Here is a 15,733-nt window from a genome sequence, read left to right as displayed (position 1 = left end):
GAGAAGAAGAGAGAGGGAGAAGGAGGACAAGAGAGGGAGAGGAGGAGAAGAGAGAGGGAGAGAGAGAGGAGAGAGGGAGGGAGAGGAGAGAGGTATGAAGGACAAGAGAGAGAAAGAGAGAGTGAGAGGAGAGAGAGGGAGGAGGTGGAGGAGGACGAGAGAGAGGGAGAGTGGGAGAAGAAGAGAGAGGGAGGAGGAGGACAAGAGAGTGAGGGAGAGAGGGAGAAGGAGGACAAGAGAGGGAGAGGAGGAGAAGAGAGAGGGAGAGAGAGAAAGAGAGAGTGAGAGGAGAGAGAGGGAGGAGGAGGACAAGAGAGAGAGAGAGGAGTGAAGAGAGGGAGAGGAGGACAGAGGGAGAGAGGAGTGATAGAGAGGGAGTAGAGAGGAGAAAGAGAGGGAGGAGGAGGAAAAGAGAGAGGGAGGAAGAGAGAGGTTAAGGAGCACAAGAGAAAGGGGAGAGAGAGAGAGAGGGAGAGAGGGAGGAAGAGGCAGAGATAAACAGAGAGAGAGAGACGGGAGATGGAGAGAGAGAGAGGGGGGAGTGATAGAAGGAAAGGAAAAATCAGAAAGGAGGGGAGATAGATAGAGAGAGAAAGTGAGGGATGGAGAGAGAGAGGAGATGAAGATGGACTGATCATCATCATTTATATCAGTGACAAGGTCCATTATCCCACAACATTGATCCAGACCAGAACTCAACCAGGACTAAAGCAGGACTAAACCAGGACTAAAGCAGGACTAAACCAGGACTATACTAGGATTATAGCAGGACTAAACCAGGTCTAAAACAGGTCTAAGACAGGACTAAACCAGGGCTAAACCAAACCTAAACCAGGATTAAACCAGGACCAAACCAGGTCTAAAGCAGAATTAAAGCAGGACTACAGGAGAACTAAACCAGGTCTAAACCAGGACCAAAGCAGAACTAAAGCAGAACCACAGGAGAACTAAACCAGGACTAAAGCAAAACTATAGTAGGATTATAGCAGGACTAAACCAGGTCTAAACTAGGACCAAATCAGATCTAAGACAGGTCTAAACCAGGAGTAAACCAGGTCTGAGTCAGGTCTAAACCAGGTCTAATCCAGGTCTACTGGTCTACTACTAAACCAAGAATAATCCAGGTGTCAACAAGGACTAAACCTGGACTAAACCAGGTCTTAAACCAAACTAAACCAGGATTAAACCACAACTGAACCAGGACTAAAGCAGAATAAAGCAGAACTATAGGAGAACTAAACCAGGTCCACACCCGGTCTAAACCAGGATTAAACCAGGTCTGAGTCAGGTCTAATCCAGGTCTACACCCAAACTGAACCAGGTCTAAACCAGGTCTAAACCAGGACTAAACCAGACCTACATTCTGTCTCGTGTCTCCCTCTGTGTCTCTGTCCTTCGCTGGAGTCTGTTTTGTGACTGAAAAACGTCTAATTCGTTTAAAAACACATTTGTGGTGCGGCCAAATCAATTAAAGCGTTTAAAATCATGTCATTCTCAGATAAATGCTGTGTTTTGGTTTTTTTTTCTCTCTTCTGGCAGCGCTCGCTCACACACACTCCTCCGCTCAGACCTGGGAGACAGAGATACGCCGCCGCAGATTTTAATTATGTTTTAATGTAATGACTTATTCTACACACGGACGGAAAGGTCCTGAGTGACGCACGACTCACGACGAGGCTTTTAGTCGAGTTTGAATCATGTCCTCGTCAAAAAAACAGTCCTGGAGTTGTGTTTTGTTTGCAATAGATAATACTCCCTACAACTGCGCAACAACTCACTCTATATAACGGATAATACTCCCTTCAACTGCACAACAACTCACTCTATATAACAGATAATACTCCCTACAACTGCACAACTCACTCTATATAACAGATAATACTCCCTACAACTGCACAACAACTCACTCTATATAACAGATAATACTCCCTACAACTGCACAACAACTCACTCTATATAACGGATAATACTCCCTACAACTGTACAACAACTCACTCTATATAACGGATAATACTCCCTTCAACTGCGCAACAACTCACTCTATATAACGGATAATACTCCCTACAACTGCGCAACAACTCACTCTATATAACGGATAATACTCCCTACAACTGCACAACAACTCACTCTATATAACGGATAATACTCCCTACAACTGCACAACAACTCACACTATATAACGGATAATACTCCCTACAACTGTACAACAACTCACACTATATAACGGATAATACTCCCTACAACTGCACAACAACTCACTCTATACAACGGATAATACTCCCTACAACTGCACAACAACTCACTCTATATAACGGATAATACTCCCTACAACTGCACAACTCACATTATACAACAGATAATACTCCCTACAACTGCACAACTCACATTATACAACAGATAATACTCCCTACAACTGCACAACAACTTGCCCTTATGTAACAGATAATACTCCCTACAACTCACCCTATGTAACAGATAATACTCCCTACAACTGTACAACAACTTGCCCTTATGTAATGGATAATACTCCCTACAACTCGCCCTATATAACAGATAATACTCCCTACAACTGTGCAACAACTTGCCCTTATGTAACAGATAATACTCCCCACAACTGTAGAACATCTCGCCCTATGTAACAGATAATACTCCCTTCAACTGTACAACAATTCACTCTATGTAACAGATAATACTCCCTACAACTGTACACATCTTGCCCTGTGTAACAGACAATACTCCCGACATCTGTGCAACAACTCATTCTATATAAAGGATAATACTCCCTACAACTGTACAATAACTCACTCACTGCACTAGACTATAGATGGACAGATAATACTCCCTACAACTTTACAACAACTTACCCTATGTAACAGATAATACTCCCTACAACTGTACAACAACTCACTCTAAATAACAGATAATACTCCCTACAACTGTACACGTCTTGCCCTGTGTAACAGATAATACTCCCTACAGCTGTACAACAACTTACCCTATGTAACAGATAATACTCCCTACAACTGTGCAACAACTCACCCACTGCACCAGACTACAAAGGGACAGATAATACTCCCTACAACTGCACAACAACTCACTCTATATAACAGATAATACTCCCTACAACTGCACAACAACTCACTCTATATAACAGATAATACTCCCTACAACTGCACAACAACTCACTCTATATAACAGATAATACTCCCTACAACTGTACAACAACTCACTCTAAATAACAGATAACACTCCCTACAACTGTACACATCTTGCCCTGTGTAACAGACAATACTCCCGACAACTGTGCAACAACTCATTCTATATAAAGGATAATACTCCCTACAACTGTACAACAGTAATACAATAATAATGAGGGGCCCATAGCATGCGCCGCTTTGTTGCCGTTACAATAGAGATATTATGCCATTTTAGATCCAAAACTGGACCAAAACCAAACTAAACTAAACCAGGACTAAACCAGGTCTAAACCAGGTCTAAACCAGGACTAAACCAGGACTAAAGCAGGACTAAACCAAGACTCTGTCGTCTGTGCTAAAACGAAGTGACAGGATCACAGTGACCACACAGGTTTAAATTGGTCCATCTCTGCAGTAAATTGAAAAGTACATGTGTGAACAAAAGCAGAACAAATAGAAGTAGCGTAGCAGTAGTAGTAGTAGTAGTAGTTGTAGTAGTAGTAGTAGTAGTAGTAGTGGTAGTAGTAGCAGTAATAGTAGTAGTAGTAATAGAAGTAATAGTAATAGTAGTGGTAATATCATGCTGTGAAATTGCATGAAAAACCAGAAGAAATTAAATAAGGTCTAAACCAGAGACTAAACGAGAACTAAACCAGTTCTACACCAGGTCTAAACCAGGACTAGACCAGGGATAGACCTAAACCAGGTCTAGACCAGGTCTAAACCAGGACTAGACCAGGGATAGACCTAAACCAGGTCTAGACCAGGTCTAGACCAGGTCTGGGAGTGATGCTGGCACTAACAGGCAGTGACAGGAGAGCAGAGGTTTAAATTGGTCCATTTGTTTCAGAGAGCTATAAAGCAGGAATCCACTGAAAAATACAGGACGAGACCAGGACTAGACCAGAACTACACCAGGACTCGGTCAGGTCTAAAGCAGGACTGAACCAGGACTGAAACAGACCCAAGCAGTACTGGACAAATGTTGCACAAGGACTACAGAACTAAACCAGGACCAAACTTGGACTAAATATACAGTAAAGCAAAAAAACAGGACAAAATCAGAACCAGGCCTAAACCAGGACTAAACCAAGACTAAACCAAGACTAAACCAGGACTAAACCAGGACTAAACCAGGACTAAACCAAGACTAAACCAGGACTAAACCAAGACTAAACCAGGACTAAACCAGACTAAACCAAGACTAAACCAGGACTAAACCAGGACTAAACCAGGACTGAACCAGGACTAAACCAAGACTAAACCAGAACAAGATCACATAAAAACCAGGGTCAAATTTAGTCAAAAATATTTCAGTTTTCAGGACCACGGAGAGCACCAAAACTACTACTACTACTACTACTACTACTACTACTATTTCAACTACTACAACTAATATTACTGCTACTGCTACTACTACTGTAACAATAACTACTACTACTACAACAACTATTACTACAACAATAACTACTACTACTACAACAACTACTACTACTATTACTACTACTGCTACTACTAGTAATACTACTACAACTACTCCTACTACTACTTGTACTGCAGTTTGTGTCTTTCTGTTTATCGTGTGTTTTCCAGAGTTTATGATTAAAGGTCTTGTCCTTGTATGTGTGTTCTAGATTTATATGTAGTATTTTGTATTTAATGACTTGAATGAGAGTCAGGTCCTTGGTCTCAGGTCCTTGGTCTCAGGTCTTTGGTCTCAGGTCTTTGGTCTCAGGTCTTTGGTCTCGGGTCTTTTTGTGTCTGAACCATAACAGCGGTGACCTTTGACCTCCTCACAGTCTCTCATTCAGAACACAACCTTGAGAAATGAAATGTATAAAAGTACACGCTTTGTGTATTTACCGAGGAAATGCAGAGACTCAAATAATGATAATGATAATACACACAGTACTACTCTAGACCTGGTTTAGTCCACGTTTAGACCTGGTTTAGTCCATGTTTAGACCTGGTTTAGTCCATGTTTAGACCTGGTTTAGTCCACGTTTAGACCTGGTTTAGTCCACGTTTAGACCTGGTTTAGTCCACGTTTAGACCTGGTTTAGTCCATGTTTAGGTTTAGACCTGGTTTAGTCCACGTTTAGACCTGGTTTAGTTCATGTTTAGACTGGTTTAGTTCATGTTTAGACCTGGCTTAGTCCATGTTTAGACCTGGTTTAGACCTGGTTTAGTCCACGTTTAGACCTGGTTTAGTCCACGTTTAGACCTGGTTTAGTTCATGTTTAGACCTGGTTTAGTCCATGTTTAGACCTGGTTTAGTCCATGTTTAGACCTGGTTTAGTCCATGTTTAGACCTGGTTTAGTCCATGTTTAGTCCTGGTTTAGTCCATGTTTAGACCTGGTTTAGTCCATGTTTAGACCTGGTTTAGTCCATGTTTAGACCTGGTTTAGTCCATGTTTAGACCTGGTTTAGTCCATGTTTAGACCTGGTTTAGTCCATGTTTAGACCTGGTTTAGTCCATTTAGACCTGGTTTAGTCCATGTTTAGTCCTGGTTTAGTCCATGTTTAATCCTGGTTTAGTTCATGTTTAGACCTGGTTTAGTCCATGTTTAGACCTGGTTTAGTCCATGTTTAGACCTGGTTTAGTCCATGTTTAGACCTGGTTTAGTCCATGTTTAGACCTGGTTTAGTCCATGTTTAGACCTGGTTTAGTCCATGTTTAGACCTGGTTTAGTTCATGTTTAGACCTGTTTAGTCCACGTTTAGACCTGGTTTAGTCCACGTTTAGACCTGGTTTAGTCCACGTTTAGACCTGGTTTAGTCCATGTTTAGACCTGGTTTAGACCTGGTTTAGTTCATGTTTAGACCTGGTTTAGTCCATGTTTAGACCTGGTTTAGTCCATGTTTAGACCTGGTTTAGTCCACGTTTAGACCTGGTTTAGTCCACGTTTAGACCTGGTTTAGTCCATGTTTAGACCTGGTTTAGTCCATGTTTAGACCTGGTTTAGTTCATGTTTAAACCTGGTTTATTCCATGTTTAGACCTGGTTTAGTCCATGTTTAGACCTGGTTTAATCCATGTTTAGACCTGGTTTAGTCCATGTTTAGTGCTGGTTTAGTTCTGGGTTAGGACTTGAACTGTCCTTGTTCAGTCCTCATTTAGTCTTTGATTTAGTTCTTGGTCTAGTCCTGGTTTAGTCCTGATCTAGTCCTGGTTTAATCCTGGTTTAGTTCTGGTTTAATCCTGGTTTAATCCTGGTCTATTCCTGGCTCTAGTCCTGGTTTAGTCCTGGTTTGGTCCTGGTTTAGTCCTGGTTTAGACCTGTTTTAGACCTGGCTTAGCCCTGGTTTAGTCCTCCTTTAGTCCTGGCTTAGTCCTGTCTCAGTCCTGGTTCAGTCCTGTCTCAGTCCTGGTCTAGTCCTGGTTTAGTCCTGGTCTAGTTCTCAGTTCTTTTCTCTGCTCTTGTTGTTGTTTTGCTGCAGGGCTTTGGTCCCGTTGGTCTGTATGTAAATTCATTCACAAAGACCTTCTCAGATCTGGGTCTAGTCCTGGTTCTGGGACTGGATCTCGGGGGGTCTTTTCGTGTCTACGCTGAGTGATGGTCCGGTCTATAAGTCTCTCTCTCCACGGGACCAGGTTTAGACCAAGACCGGTTATGAACTGGGACTTGGGGAGGACTGAAGACCAGGGAGGATTCAGCATTAGCATTTCAAACAGCACAGTCAGCGCTTTTAAAAACAATAGTCCTGTTTAAGTCCTGGTTTAGACCTAAATAATCTTGATGAAAATTTGATTTGTAATTTTTCCTGGTTTTGTTTAGCCCTGATTTAGTCCTGGTTTGGTACAGGTTTGGTCCTAGTTTTGTCCTGGTTTAGTACCTGGATTCGTCTTAGTTTAGTCTGCTGTCGTCCTGGCTTAGTTCAGGTTCAGTCCTGGTTTAGTCCTGTTTTAGTCCTGGTTCAGTCCTGGTTCAGCCCTGGTTTAGTCCTGATTTAGTCCCTGATTTAGTCCTGGTTTGTTCTTCGTTTATTCCTGGTTTGGTCCTGGTTTAGTCCTGTTTGGTCTAGTCTCAGCCCTGGTTTAGTTCTTTGTCGAGTCCTGGTTTAGTCCTGGTCCTTGCTTAAACATAATGTAGACCCGTTTCAGTCCTGGTTTAGTCCCTTTTTTAATACTTGGTTTAGACCTGGTTTAGTCCTTGGTTTAGTTCCTGGTTTTGTTTCGGTTTAGTCCTGGATTAGTCCTGGTTTGGTCCTGATTTAGTCCTGCTTTAGTCCTGCTTTAGTCCTGGTTCAGTTCTGGTTCAGTCCTGGTTTAGACCTGATTCGGTCCTGGTTTAGTCCTGGATTAGTCCTGGTTTGGTCCTGATTTAGTCCTGCTTTAGTCCTGCTTTAGTCCTGGTTCAATTCTGGTTCAATCCTGGTATAGTCTTAGTTTTATAGTCCCTTTTTAATCCTGGTCTAGTCCAGTTATGGTCCAGTCTCAGTCCTGGTTTAGTTTTGGTTAAGTCCTGGTTTAGTCCTGGTTTAGACCTGGTTTAGTTTTTGGTTTAGTCCTGGTTCAGTCCTGGCTCCAGACCTGTTACAGGACTCTCTCTGTTCCTGTTTGAGAGATTTTTATTCTTGATTTTATTTGATTTATTTTGTGTCAAAAGTGAATCACGACGACTGTGACTCACTCCCCACACCGACAGAACGACACCAAATCTTAAATCAAGTTCTTCTTCTAGTCCTGGTTTAGTCCTGGTCCTTGCTTGGACATGATTTAGACCTGGTTTAATACTTGGTTTAGTCCCTGGTTTTGTCTCAGTTTAGTCCTGATTTAGTCCCGTTTAGTATCTGAATAAATTTTTGTTTAGTCCTATTTTTTAGGCCTTGGTTTAGTCCTGGTTTAGTCCTGATTTAGTCCTGGTCTAGTCTTGGTTTAGTCCTGGTATAGTCCTGGTTTAGTCCTGGTTTAATCCTCATTTAGTCCTTGGTTTAGTCCTGGTTTAGTCCTTGTTTAGTCCTGGTTTAGCTCTGGTTTAATCCTGGTTTAGTCTTGGTTTAGTCCTGATTTAGTCCTGGTCTAGTTCTGGTTTAGTTCTGGTTTAGTCCTTGGTTTAGTCCGAATTTAGTCTTGTTTTTTTAGTCCTTGTTTAGTCCAGAGTTTAGTCCTGGTTCAGTCCTGGTTTAGACTTGGTTCAGTCCTGGTTTGGACCTGTTTCAGTCCTGGTTTAGACCTGGTACAGTCCTGGTTTAGTCCTGGTTTAGTGCTGGTTTAGTCTTGGTTTAGTCCTGATTTAGTCCTGGTCCTGGGTTAGTCCTGGTTTAGTCCTGGTTTAGTCCTGGTTTAGTCCTGGTTTAGTCCCAATTTATTCCTGTTTTTAGTCCTCTTTTTTAGTCCTGGTTTAGTCCTAGTGTAGTACAAATCTTTTTATTTCTGTTTCTGTCCCCCTCTCTCCCTCTCTTCTTTCTCTTATCCTCTTTATTTTTTTCTTTCTCTTGTTGCTGAGAAACCATTTTGTAAAAACGTCAAATCTACAAAAATACTTGGTTTTGGAGCAGATTTTGGAGCTCGGCTGTTTGGACCAGTTATCCAAGAATCATGTTTTTTTCATGTTTCAAATCCATTTTGGCTGCAACTCACAAATCAATTTACCTTCATACAAACGAGGACTAAACCAGAACTAAACCAGGACTGAAGCAGGACTGAACCAGGACTAAACTAAGACTAAATCAGGTTTATACTAGGTCTAAAGCAGGAATGAATAAGGACTAAAGCAGGTCTAAAAAACAGGATGAAATCGAGACTAAACCAGGACTAAATCAGGACTAAACCAAGACGAAATCAGGGCTAAACAAGGACTAAACCAGGACTGAACCAGGTCTAAATCAGGACTAAACCAGAACTAATGCAACTGTAGGACTAAACCCAGTCTAAACTCGGTCTAAACCCAGTCTAAACCCGGTCTAAACCCGGTCTAAACTGGTCTAAACTCGGTCTAAACCCGGTCTAAACCTGGTCTAAACCCGGTCTAAACCGGTCTAAACGGTCTAAAGGTCTAAACCCGGTCTAAACCCGGTCTAAACTCGGTCTAAACCCGGTCTAAACCCGGTCTAAACTCGGTCTAAACCGGTCTAAACCGGTCTAAACCGGTCTAAACTCGGTCTAAACCCGGTCTACACCTGGTCTAAACCCGGTCTAAACTCAATCTAAATCCGGTCTAAACCCGGTCTAAACTCGGTCTAAACCCGGTCTAAATCCGGTCTAAACTCGGTCTAAACCCGGTCTAAAGTCGGTCTAAACCCGGTCTAAATCCGGTCTAAACTCGGTCTAAATCCGGTCTAAACCGGGTCTACACTCGGTCTAAACCCGGTCTAAACTCGGTCTAAACCCGGTCTAAACTCGGTCTAAACCCAGTCTAAATCCGGTCTAAACTCGGTCTAAACATGGTCTAAACTCGGTCTAAACCCGGTCTAAATCCGGTCTAAACTCGGTCTAAACATGGTCTAAACCCGGTCTAAACCCGGTCTAAACTCAGTCTAAACCCGGTCTAAACCCGGTCTAAACTCAATCTAAACCCGGTCTAAATCCGGTCTAAACTCAGTCTAAACCCGGTCTAAACCCGGTCTAAACTCGGTCTAAACTCAATCTACACCCGGTCTAAACTCGGTCTAAACCCGGTCTAAACCGGTCTAAACCCGGTCTAAACCCGGTCTAAACTCGGTCTAAACTCAACTAAAACGGTCTAAACCCGGTCTAAACTCAATCTAAACCCGGTCTAAACCTGGTCTAAACCCGGTCTAAACCGAGTCTAAACTCAATCTAAACCCGGTCTAAACTCAGTCTAAACCCGGTCTAAACTCAATCTAAACCCGGTCTAAACCCGGTCTAAACCCGGTCTAAACTCAATCTAAACCCGGTCTAAACCCGGTCTAAACTCAATCTAAACCCGGTCTAAACCCGGTCTAAACCCGGTCTAAACTCAAAACCGGTCTAAACCCGGTCTAAACCCGGTCTAAACCCGGTCTCGAGCCTCTCTCTCATCAGTATTCCTCTTGTTGACTTCTGCCCTGTGATGCATTCGCTGACTGGTCAAATCTCAGTAATTACCAGCTCCGTCTCGTGTGTTTAGCATAAATTAGCGTTGCGTTCGATTGCCGGATTTGTCTCTGTTCCTTCGTCGAGTGAAAAGAAAAAAAAAAAGAAAAAAAAAAAAAAAAAAACAGCTCCACAGCGTTTTCTGACAAGAGCCGAAATCAAAGGTGTACAATGATCGCGAACGGATCAATGCAGGTGTGTGGAGCGCTAATTAGCATGCTAATGTCAGCGCCGCACTCGATAACGGACAACTGTAGGCTAAAGGCAATGCTAATGAGCGCGCTAGCAACTTTCACAACAAAAACACTGGACGCCAGGACGAGCCAGCAAGGGCATTACGACGTCTGAGGCTAATCTGGGCTCATTTCAGATATTAAATACATAAAATTTGGATTTGTTTTGAAAATACTCGCCGACAACAGTTAATGCACCAAACTAGAAGCTCTTAGTTCGGTTTGTTTACGTTGGTGTGAACGCCTCAGCCGCTCTCAGATCCGCACTGAATCAAGCAGACTGAGACCTCAAAGAAGAAGTGGTAGTCCTGGTTTAGTCTTGGTTTAGTCTTGGTTTAGTCTTGGTTTAGTCCTGGTTTAGTCCTAGTTTAATCCTTGTTTAGTCCTGGTAGTCTTGGTTTAGTCCTGGGTTAGTCCTTGTTTAGTCCTGGTTTAATCCTTGTTTAGACCTGGTTTAGTCCTGGTTTAGACCTTGTTTAGTCCTGGTTTAGTCTTGGTTTAGACCTGGTTTAATCCTTGTTTAGTCTTGGTTTAGTCCTGGTTTAATCTTTGTTTAGTTCTGGTTTAGTCCTGGTTTAGTCCTTGTTTAGTCTTTGTTTAGACCTGGTTTAGACCTTGTTTAGTCCTGGTTTAGTCTTGGTTTAGACCTGGTTTAATCCTTGTTTAGTCTTGGTTTAGTCCTGGTTTAATCTTTGTTTAGTCCTGGGTTAGTCCTTGTTTAGTCCTGGTAGTCCTGGTTTAGACCTGGGTTAGTCCTTGTTTAGTCCTGGTTTAATCCTTGTTTAGACCTGGTTTAGTCCTGTTTTCTTGTTTAGTCCTGGTTTATCCTTGTTTAGTCCTGTTTGTTTAGTCCTGTTTAGTCCTTGTTTAGTTTTGGTTTAGTCCTTGTTTAGTCCTGGTTTAATCCTTGTTTAGACCTGGTTTAGTCCTGGTTTAGTACAAATCTTTTTATTTCTGTTTCTGTCCCTCTCTCTCTTTCAGGACTGAACCAGGACTAAAACTAGGACTGAATCAGGACTAAACCAGGACTAACCCAGGAACAACAAAGACTAAACTAAGCCTAAATAAACACTAAACCAGAACCAAACCAAGACTAAAACAGGACTAAACCAGGACTGAACTAGGTCTAAACTAGGAATAAACCAGAACTGAACAAGGACTCAATCTGAGCCAGTACTCGCCCGGGTCTCCCTCACCTGCAGTGCATTGTGGGTCTTTTCTCATATCTTGCCCGTGTTGTGGCTCTGACCGCGCTGGACTCTGGAGGGACTTTTATTACTCGTGCCGAATCATGAATTATGGATGCACAGTGTCTAATCCCACGACAGTAACCACGGAAACAGAGCCAAACATCCCGACAGCGCTCCCAACAACGCTCCGATTCAGGAACAGAAACGGGAACAGGGACAAAACTGATCCTGGTTCTTCCACTGTGAGAGTCTGTGTGGTCCAAGTCCCAGATTAGTCCAGTTTTGTGTTCAGTTATGTCGTTTTCAGTCTGAGTAAAATGTAAAGGAATGTTAAATTATAGAGATCTGGTTTAGTCCTTGTTTAGTCCTGTCTTAGTCCTTGTTTAGTCCTGGTTTAGTCCTTGTTTAGTCCTGGTTTAGTCCTGGTTTAGACCTGGTTTAGTCCTGGTTTAGTCCTATTGTAGTACAAACCTTTTTATATTTGTTTGAGTCCTGTTTTAGTCTTGGTTCTGGTCTCGGTCTATTTTAATCCTACTTTGGCTCTTGGTTGAGTCCTGGTTGAGTTCCGATTTAGTTCTGATTCAGTCCTGATTTAGTCTCAGTTTAGTCCTGGTTTAGGTCTGTTGTAGTCCTGGTTTAGTCCTGGTTTAGACCTGGTTTAGACCTGGTTTAGTCCTGGTTTAGACCTGGTTTAGTCCTGGTTTAGACCTGTTTAGACCTGGTTTACCTGGTTTAGTCCTGGTTTAGTCTGGTTTAGACCTGGTTTAGTTCCTGGTTTAGTTTCTGGTTTAGACCTGGTTTTAGTTTCCTGGTTTAGACCTAGTTTAGTTCTGGTTTAGTTTAGTCCTGGTTTAGTCCTGGTTTAGTCCTGGTTTAGACCTGGTTTAGTTCCTGGTTTAGTTCCTGGTTTAGACCTGGTTTAGTCCTGGTTTAGTCCTGGTTTAGACCTGGTTTAGTCCTGGTTTAGACCTGGTTTAGTCCTGCTTTAGACCTGGTTTAGTCCTGGTTTAGTCCTGGTTTAGTTACCTGGTTTAGTCTGTTTAGTTCCTGGTTTAGTCCTGGTTTAGACCTGTTTAGACCTGGTTTAGACCTGGTTTAGTCCTGCTTTAGACCTGGTTTAGTCCTGGTTTAGTTATGGTTTAGTCCTGTTTTAGACCTGGTTTAGACCATGTTTAGACCTGGTTTAGACCTGGTTTAGTCCTGGTTTAGTTCTGCTTTAGTCCTGGTTTAGTCCTGGTTTAGACCTGGTTTAGTCCTGGTTTAGACCTGGTTTAGTCCTGGTTTAGTCCTGGTTTATACCTGGTTTAGTCCTGGTTTAGTCCTGCTTTAGACCTGCTTTAGACCTGCTTTAGACCTGGTTTAGTCCTGGTTTAGTTATGGTTTAGTCCTGTTTTAGACCTGGTTTAGACCATGTTTAGACCTGGTTTAGACCTGGTTTAGTCCTGGTTTAGACCTGGTTTAGACCTGGTTTAGTCCTGGTTTAGTCCTGGTTTAGTCCTGGTTTAGTCCTGCTTTCTGTGTCTTTTATAAGAATGTGTCACCGTTGCCATGGAGACGCTGCATGTTGTTGTGTGACACTGAAGATGAAGTGATAAAAGAGTAGAGAGATTTCAGTCCTGCATAAGACCTGATTTAGACCTGGTTTCGACCCAGTTTAGACCTGCTTTAGACCTGCTTTAGACCTGCTTTAGACCTGCTTTAGAGCTGATTAAGACCTGATTTAGACCTGGTTTAGATCTGGTTTAGTCCTGGTTAAGAAATGCTGTAAAAATGATTATTTAGTCCTGTGAATAATGTTGGACGCATTTAATCCTTGTGGTCCAATCAAACCAGGTCTAAACCAGGACTGAACCAGGACTGAACCAGGTCTAAACCAGGACTGAACCAGGACTGAACCAGGTCTAAACCAGGACTGAAACAGAACTAAACCAGGATTGAACCAGGACTAAACCAGGACAATTTTTTACTTCAATTTATATGAAAACAATTTATTCTGACTCAGTTGATCCTCTGCTCTGTGAGGATTAAACTTGGTCCAGACCTGGATCTAAACCTGGTCTGGTCCAGGTCTCTGCACTGCCCATGGAGCAAACCTGCCTCCACATGGACAGGAGCGGTACTGCAGGTGAGAGAGGGCGCCCACGCATCAGCTGGACTCAGAGAGCATGAGACAGGGACTGAGCCAGGACTGAACCAGGACTGAACCAGGACTAAACCAGGACTAAACCAGGATTGAAACAGGTTTAAATCAGGACTAAACCAGACCTGCTTTGTTCCTTACTTGATGCAGGTGGAGCTGTCCATGGTACTACTTTGCTGAAAGAGTCCTGTAGTTTAGACCTGGTTTAGTTCTAGTTTAGTCCTGGTTTACATTTGACTCAGTCCTGGTTTATTTTCTTTATTTTAGCCCCAGTTACTCCCAGACCTCATTCTTTCCTGGTTTTGCTTAGACCTGGTTTATTCCTGGTTTAGTCTTGGTTTAATCCTGGTTCAGTCCTGGTTTCAGTCCTGGTTTAGTCCTGGTTCAGTCCTGGTTTAATCCTGGTTCAGTCCTGGTTCAGTCCTGGTTCAGTCCTGGTTTAGTCCTGGTTTAGTCCTGGTTTAGACCTGGTTTAGACCTGGATTAGACCTGGTTTAGTCCTAGTTTAGTCCTGTTAAGTCTTGGCTCAGTCCTGGTTTAGTTCCATATTTGGTCTTGTTGTAGTCCTAGTTTAGACCTTGTTCTTTCCTGGTTTAGTCCTGGTTTAGACCTGGTTTAGTCCTGGTTTAGACCTGATTTAGTCCTGGATTAGACCTGGTTTAGTCCTGGTTTAATTTAGATTTAATATTGGTTCAGTCATGGTTTAGTCTCGTATTTGGACCTCAGTCTCAGATTTAGTCCTGGTTCAGTCCTGGTTCAGTGTTCAGTCCTGGTTCAGTCCTGGTTCAGTCCTGGTTTTGCCCTGGTTCAGTCCTGGTTCAGTCCTGGTTTTGCCCTGGTTCAGTCCTGGTTCAGTTCTGGTTTTTCCCTGGTTCAGTCCTGGTTCAGTCCTGGTCTAGTCCTGTTTTTTCTGTTGTCTTTATGAATTCAAACATCTTTATTCTTGAGGCACAAATCAGAGTGAGTCGAGCGTTTCTCCTCAGAATAAATAAAAGTGTGATAAGAGAGATTTAAAGCTCTGGAGACGTTATCAGAGACGACGAGACACAGAGCGACTCCGATCAACACGACCAAACACACACCAAAACACTCACGCACAAGGTCACAGCAGGTGAAGACTGAACCAGGACTGAACCAGACTGAACCAGGACTGAACCAGGACTGAACCAGGACTAAACCATGAACCAGGACTGAACCAGGGACTGAACCAGGACTGAACCAGGACTGAACCAGGACTGAAACCAGGACTAAACCAGGACTGAACCAGGACTGAACCAGGACTAAACCAGGACTAAACCAGGACTGAACCAGGACTGAACCAGGACTAAACCAGGACTAAACCAGGACTAAACCAGGACTAAACCAGGACTGAACCAGGACTGAACCAGGACTGAACCAGGACTGAACCAGGACTGAACCAGGACTGAACCAGGACTGAAACCAGGACTAAACCAGGACTGAACCAGGACTGAACCAGACTGAAAACCAGGACTGAACCAGGACTGAACCAGGACTGAACCAGAACCAGACTAAACCAGGACTAAACCAGGAACCAGGACTAAACCAGGACTGAACCAGGACTGAACCAGAAACCAGGACTACTGAACCAGGACTAAACCAGGAACCAGGACTGAACCAGGACTGAAAACCAGACTGAAACCAGGACTGAACCAGGACTGAACCAGGACTGAACCAGGACTGAACCAGGACTGAACCAGGACTAAACCAGGACTGAACCAGGACTGAACCAGGACTAAACCAGGATAAACCAGGACTGAACCAGGACTGAACCAGGACTAAACCAGGACTAAACCAGGACTAACCAGGACTAAACCAGGACTAAACTGAACCAGGAACCAGGACTGAACCAGGACTGAACCAGGACTAAACCAGGACTAAACCAGGACTGAACCAGGACTGAAACCAGGACTAAA

Source organism: Boleophthalmus pectinirostris, unplaced genomic scaffold (genome assembly GCF_026225935.1).
Source record: "Boleophthalmus pectinirostris isolate CB_2022bp ecotype Guang Dong unplaced genomic scaffold, ASM2622593v1 HiC_scaffold_11, whole genome shotgun sequence".
Taxonomy (NCBI): Eukaryota; Metazoa; Chordata; class Actinopteri; order Gobiiformes; family Gobiidae; genus Boleophthalmus; species Boleophthalmus pectinirostris.
Note: the sequence above shows the minus strand (reverse complement) of the source record.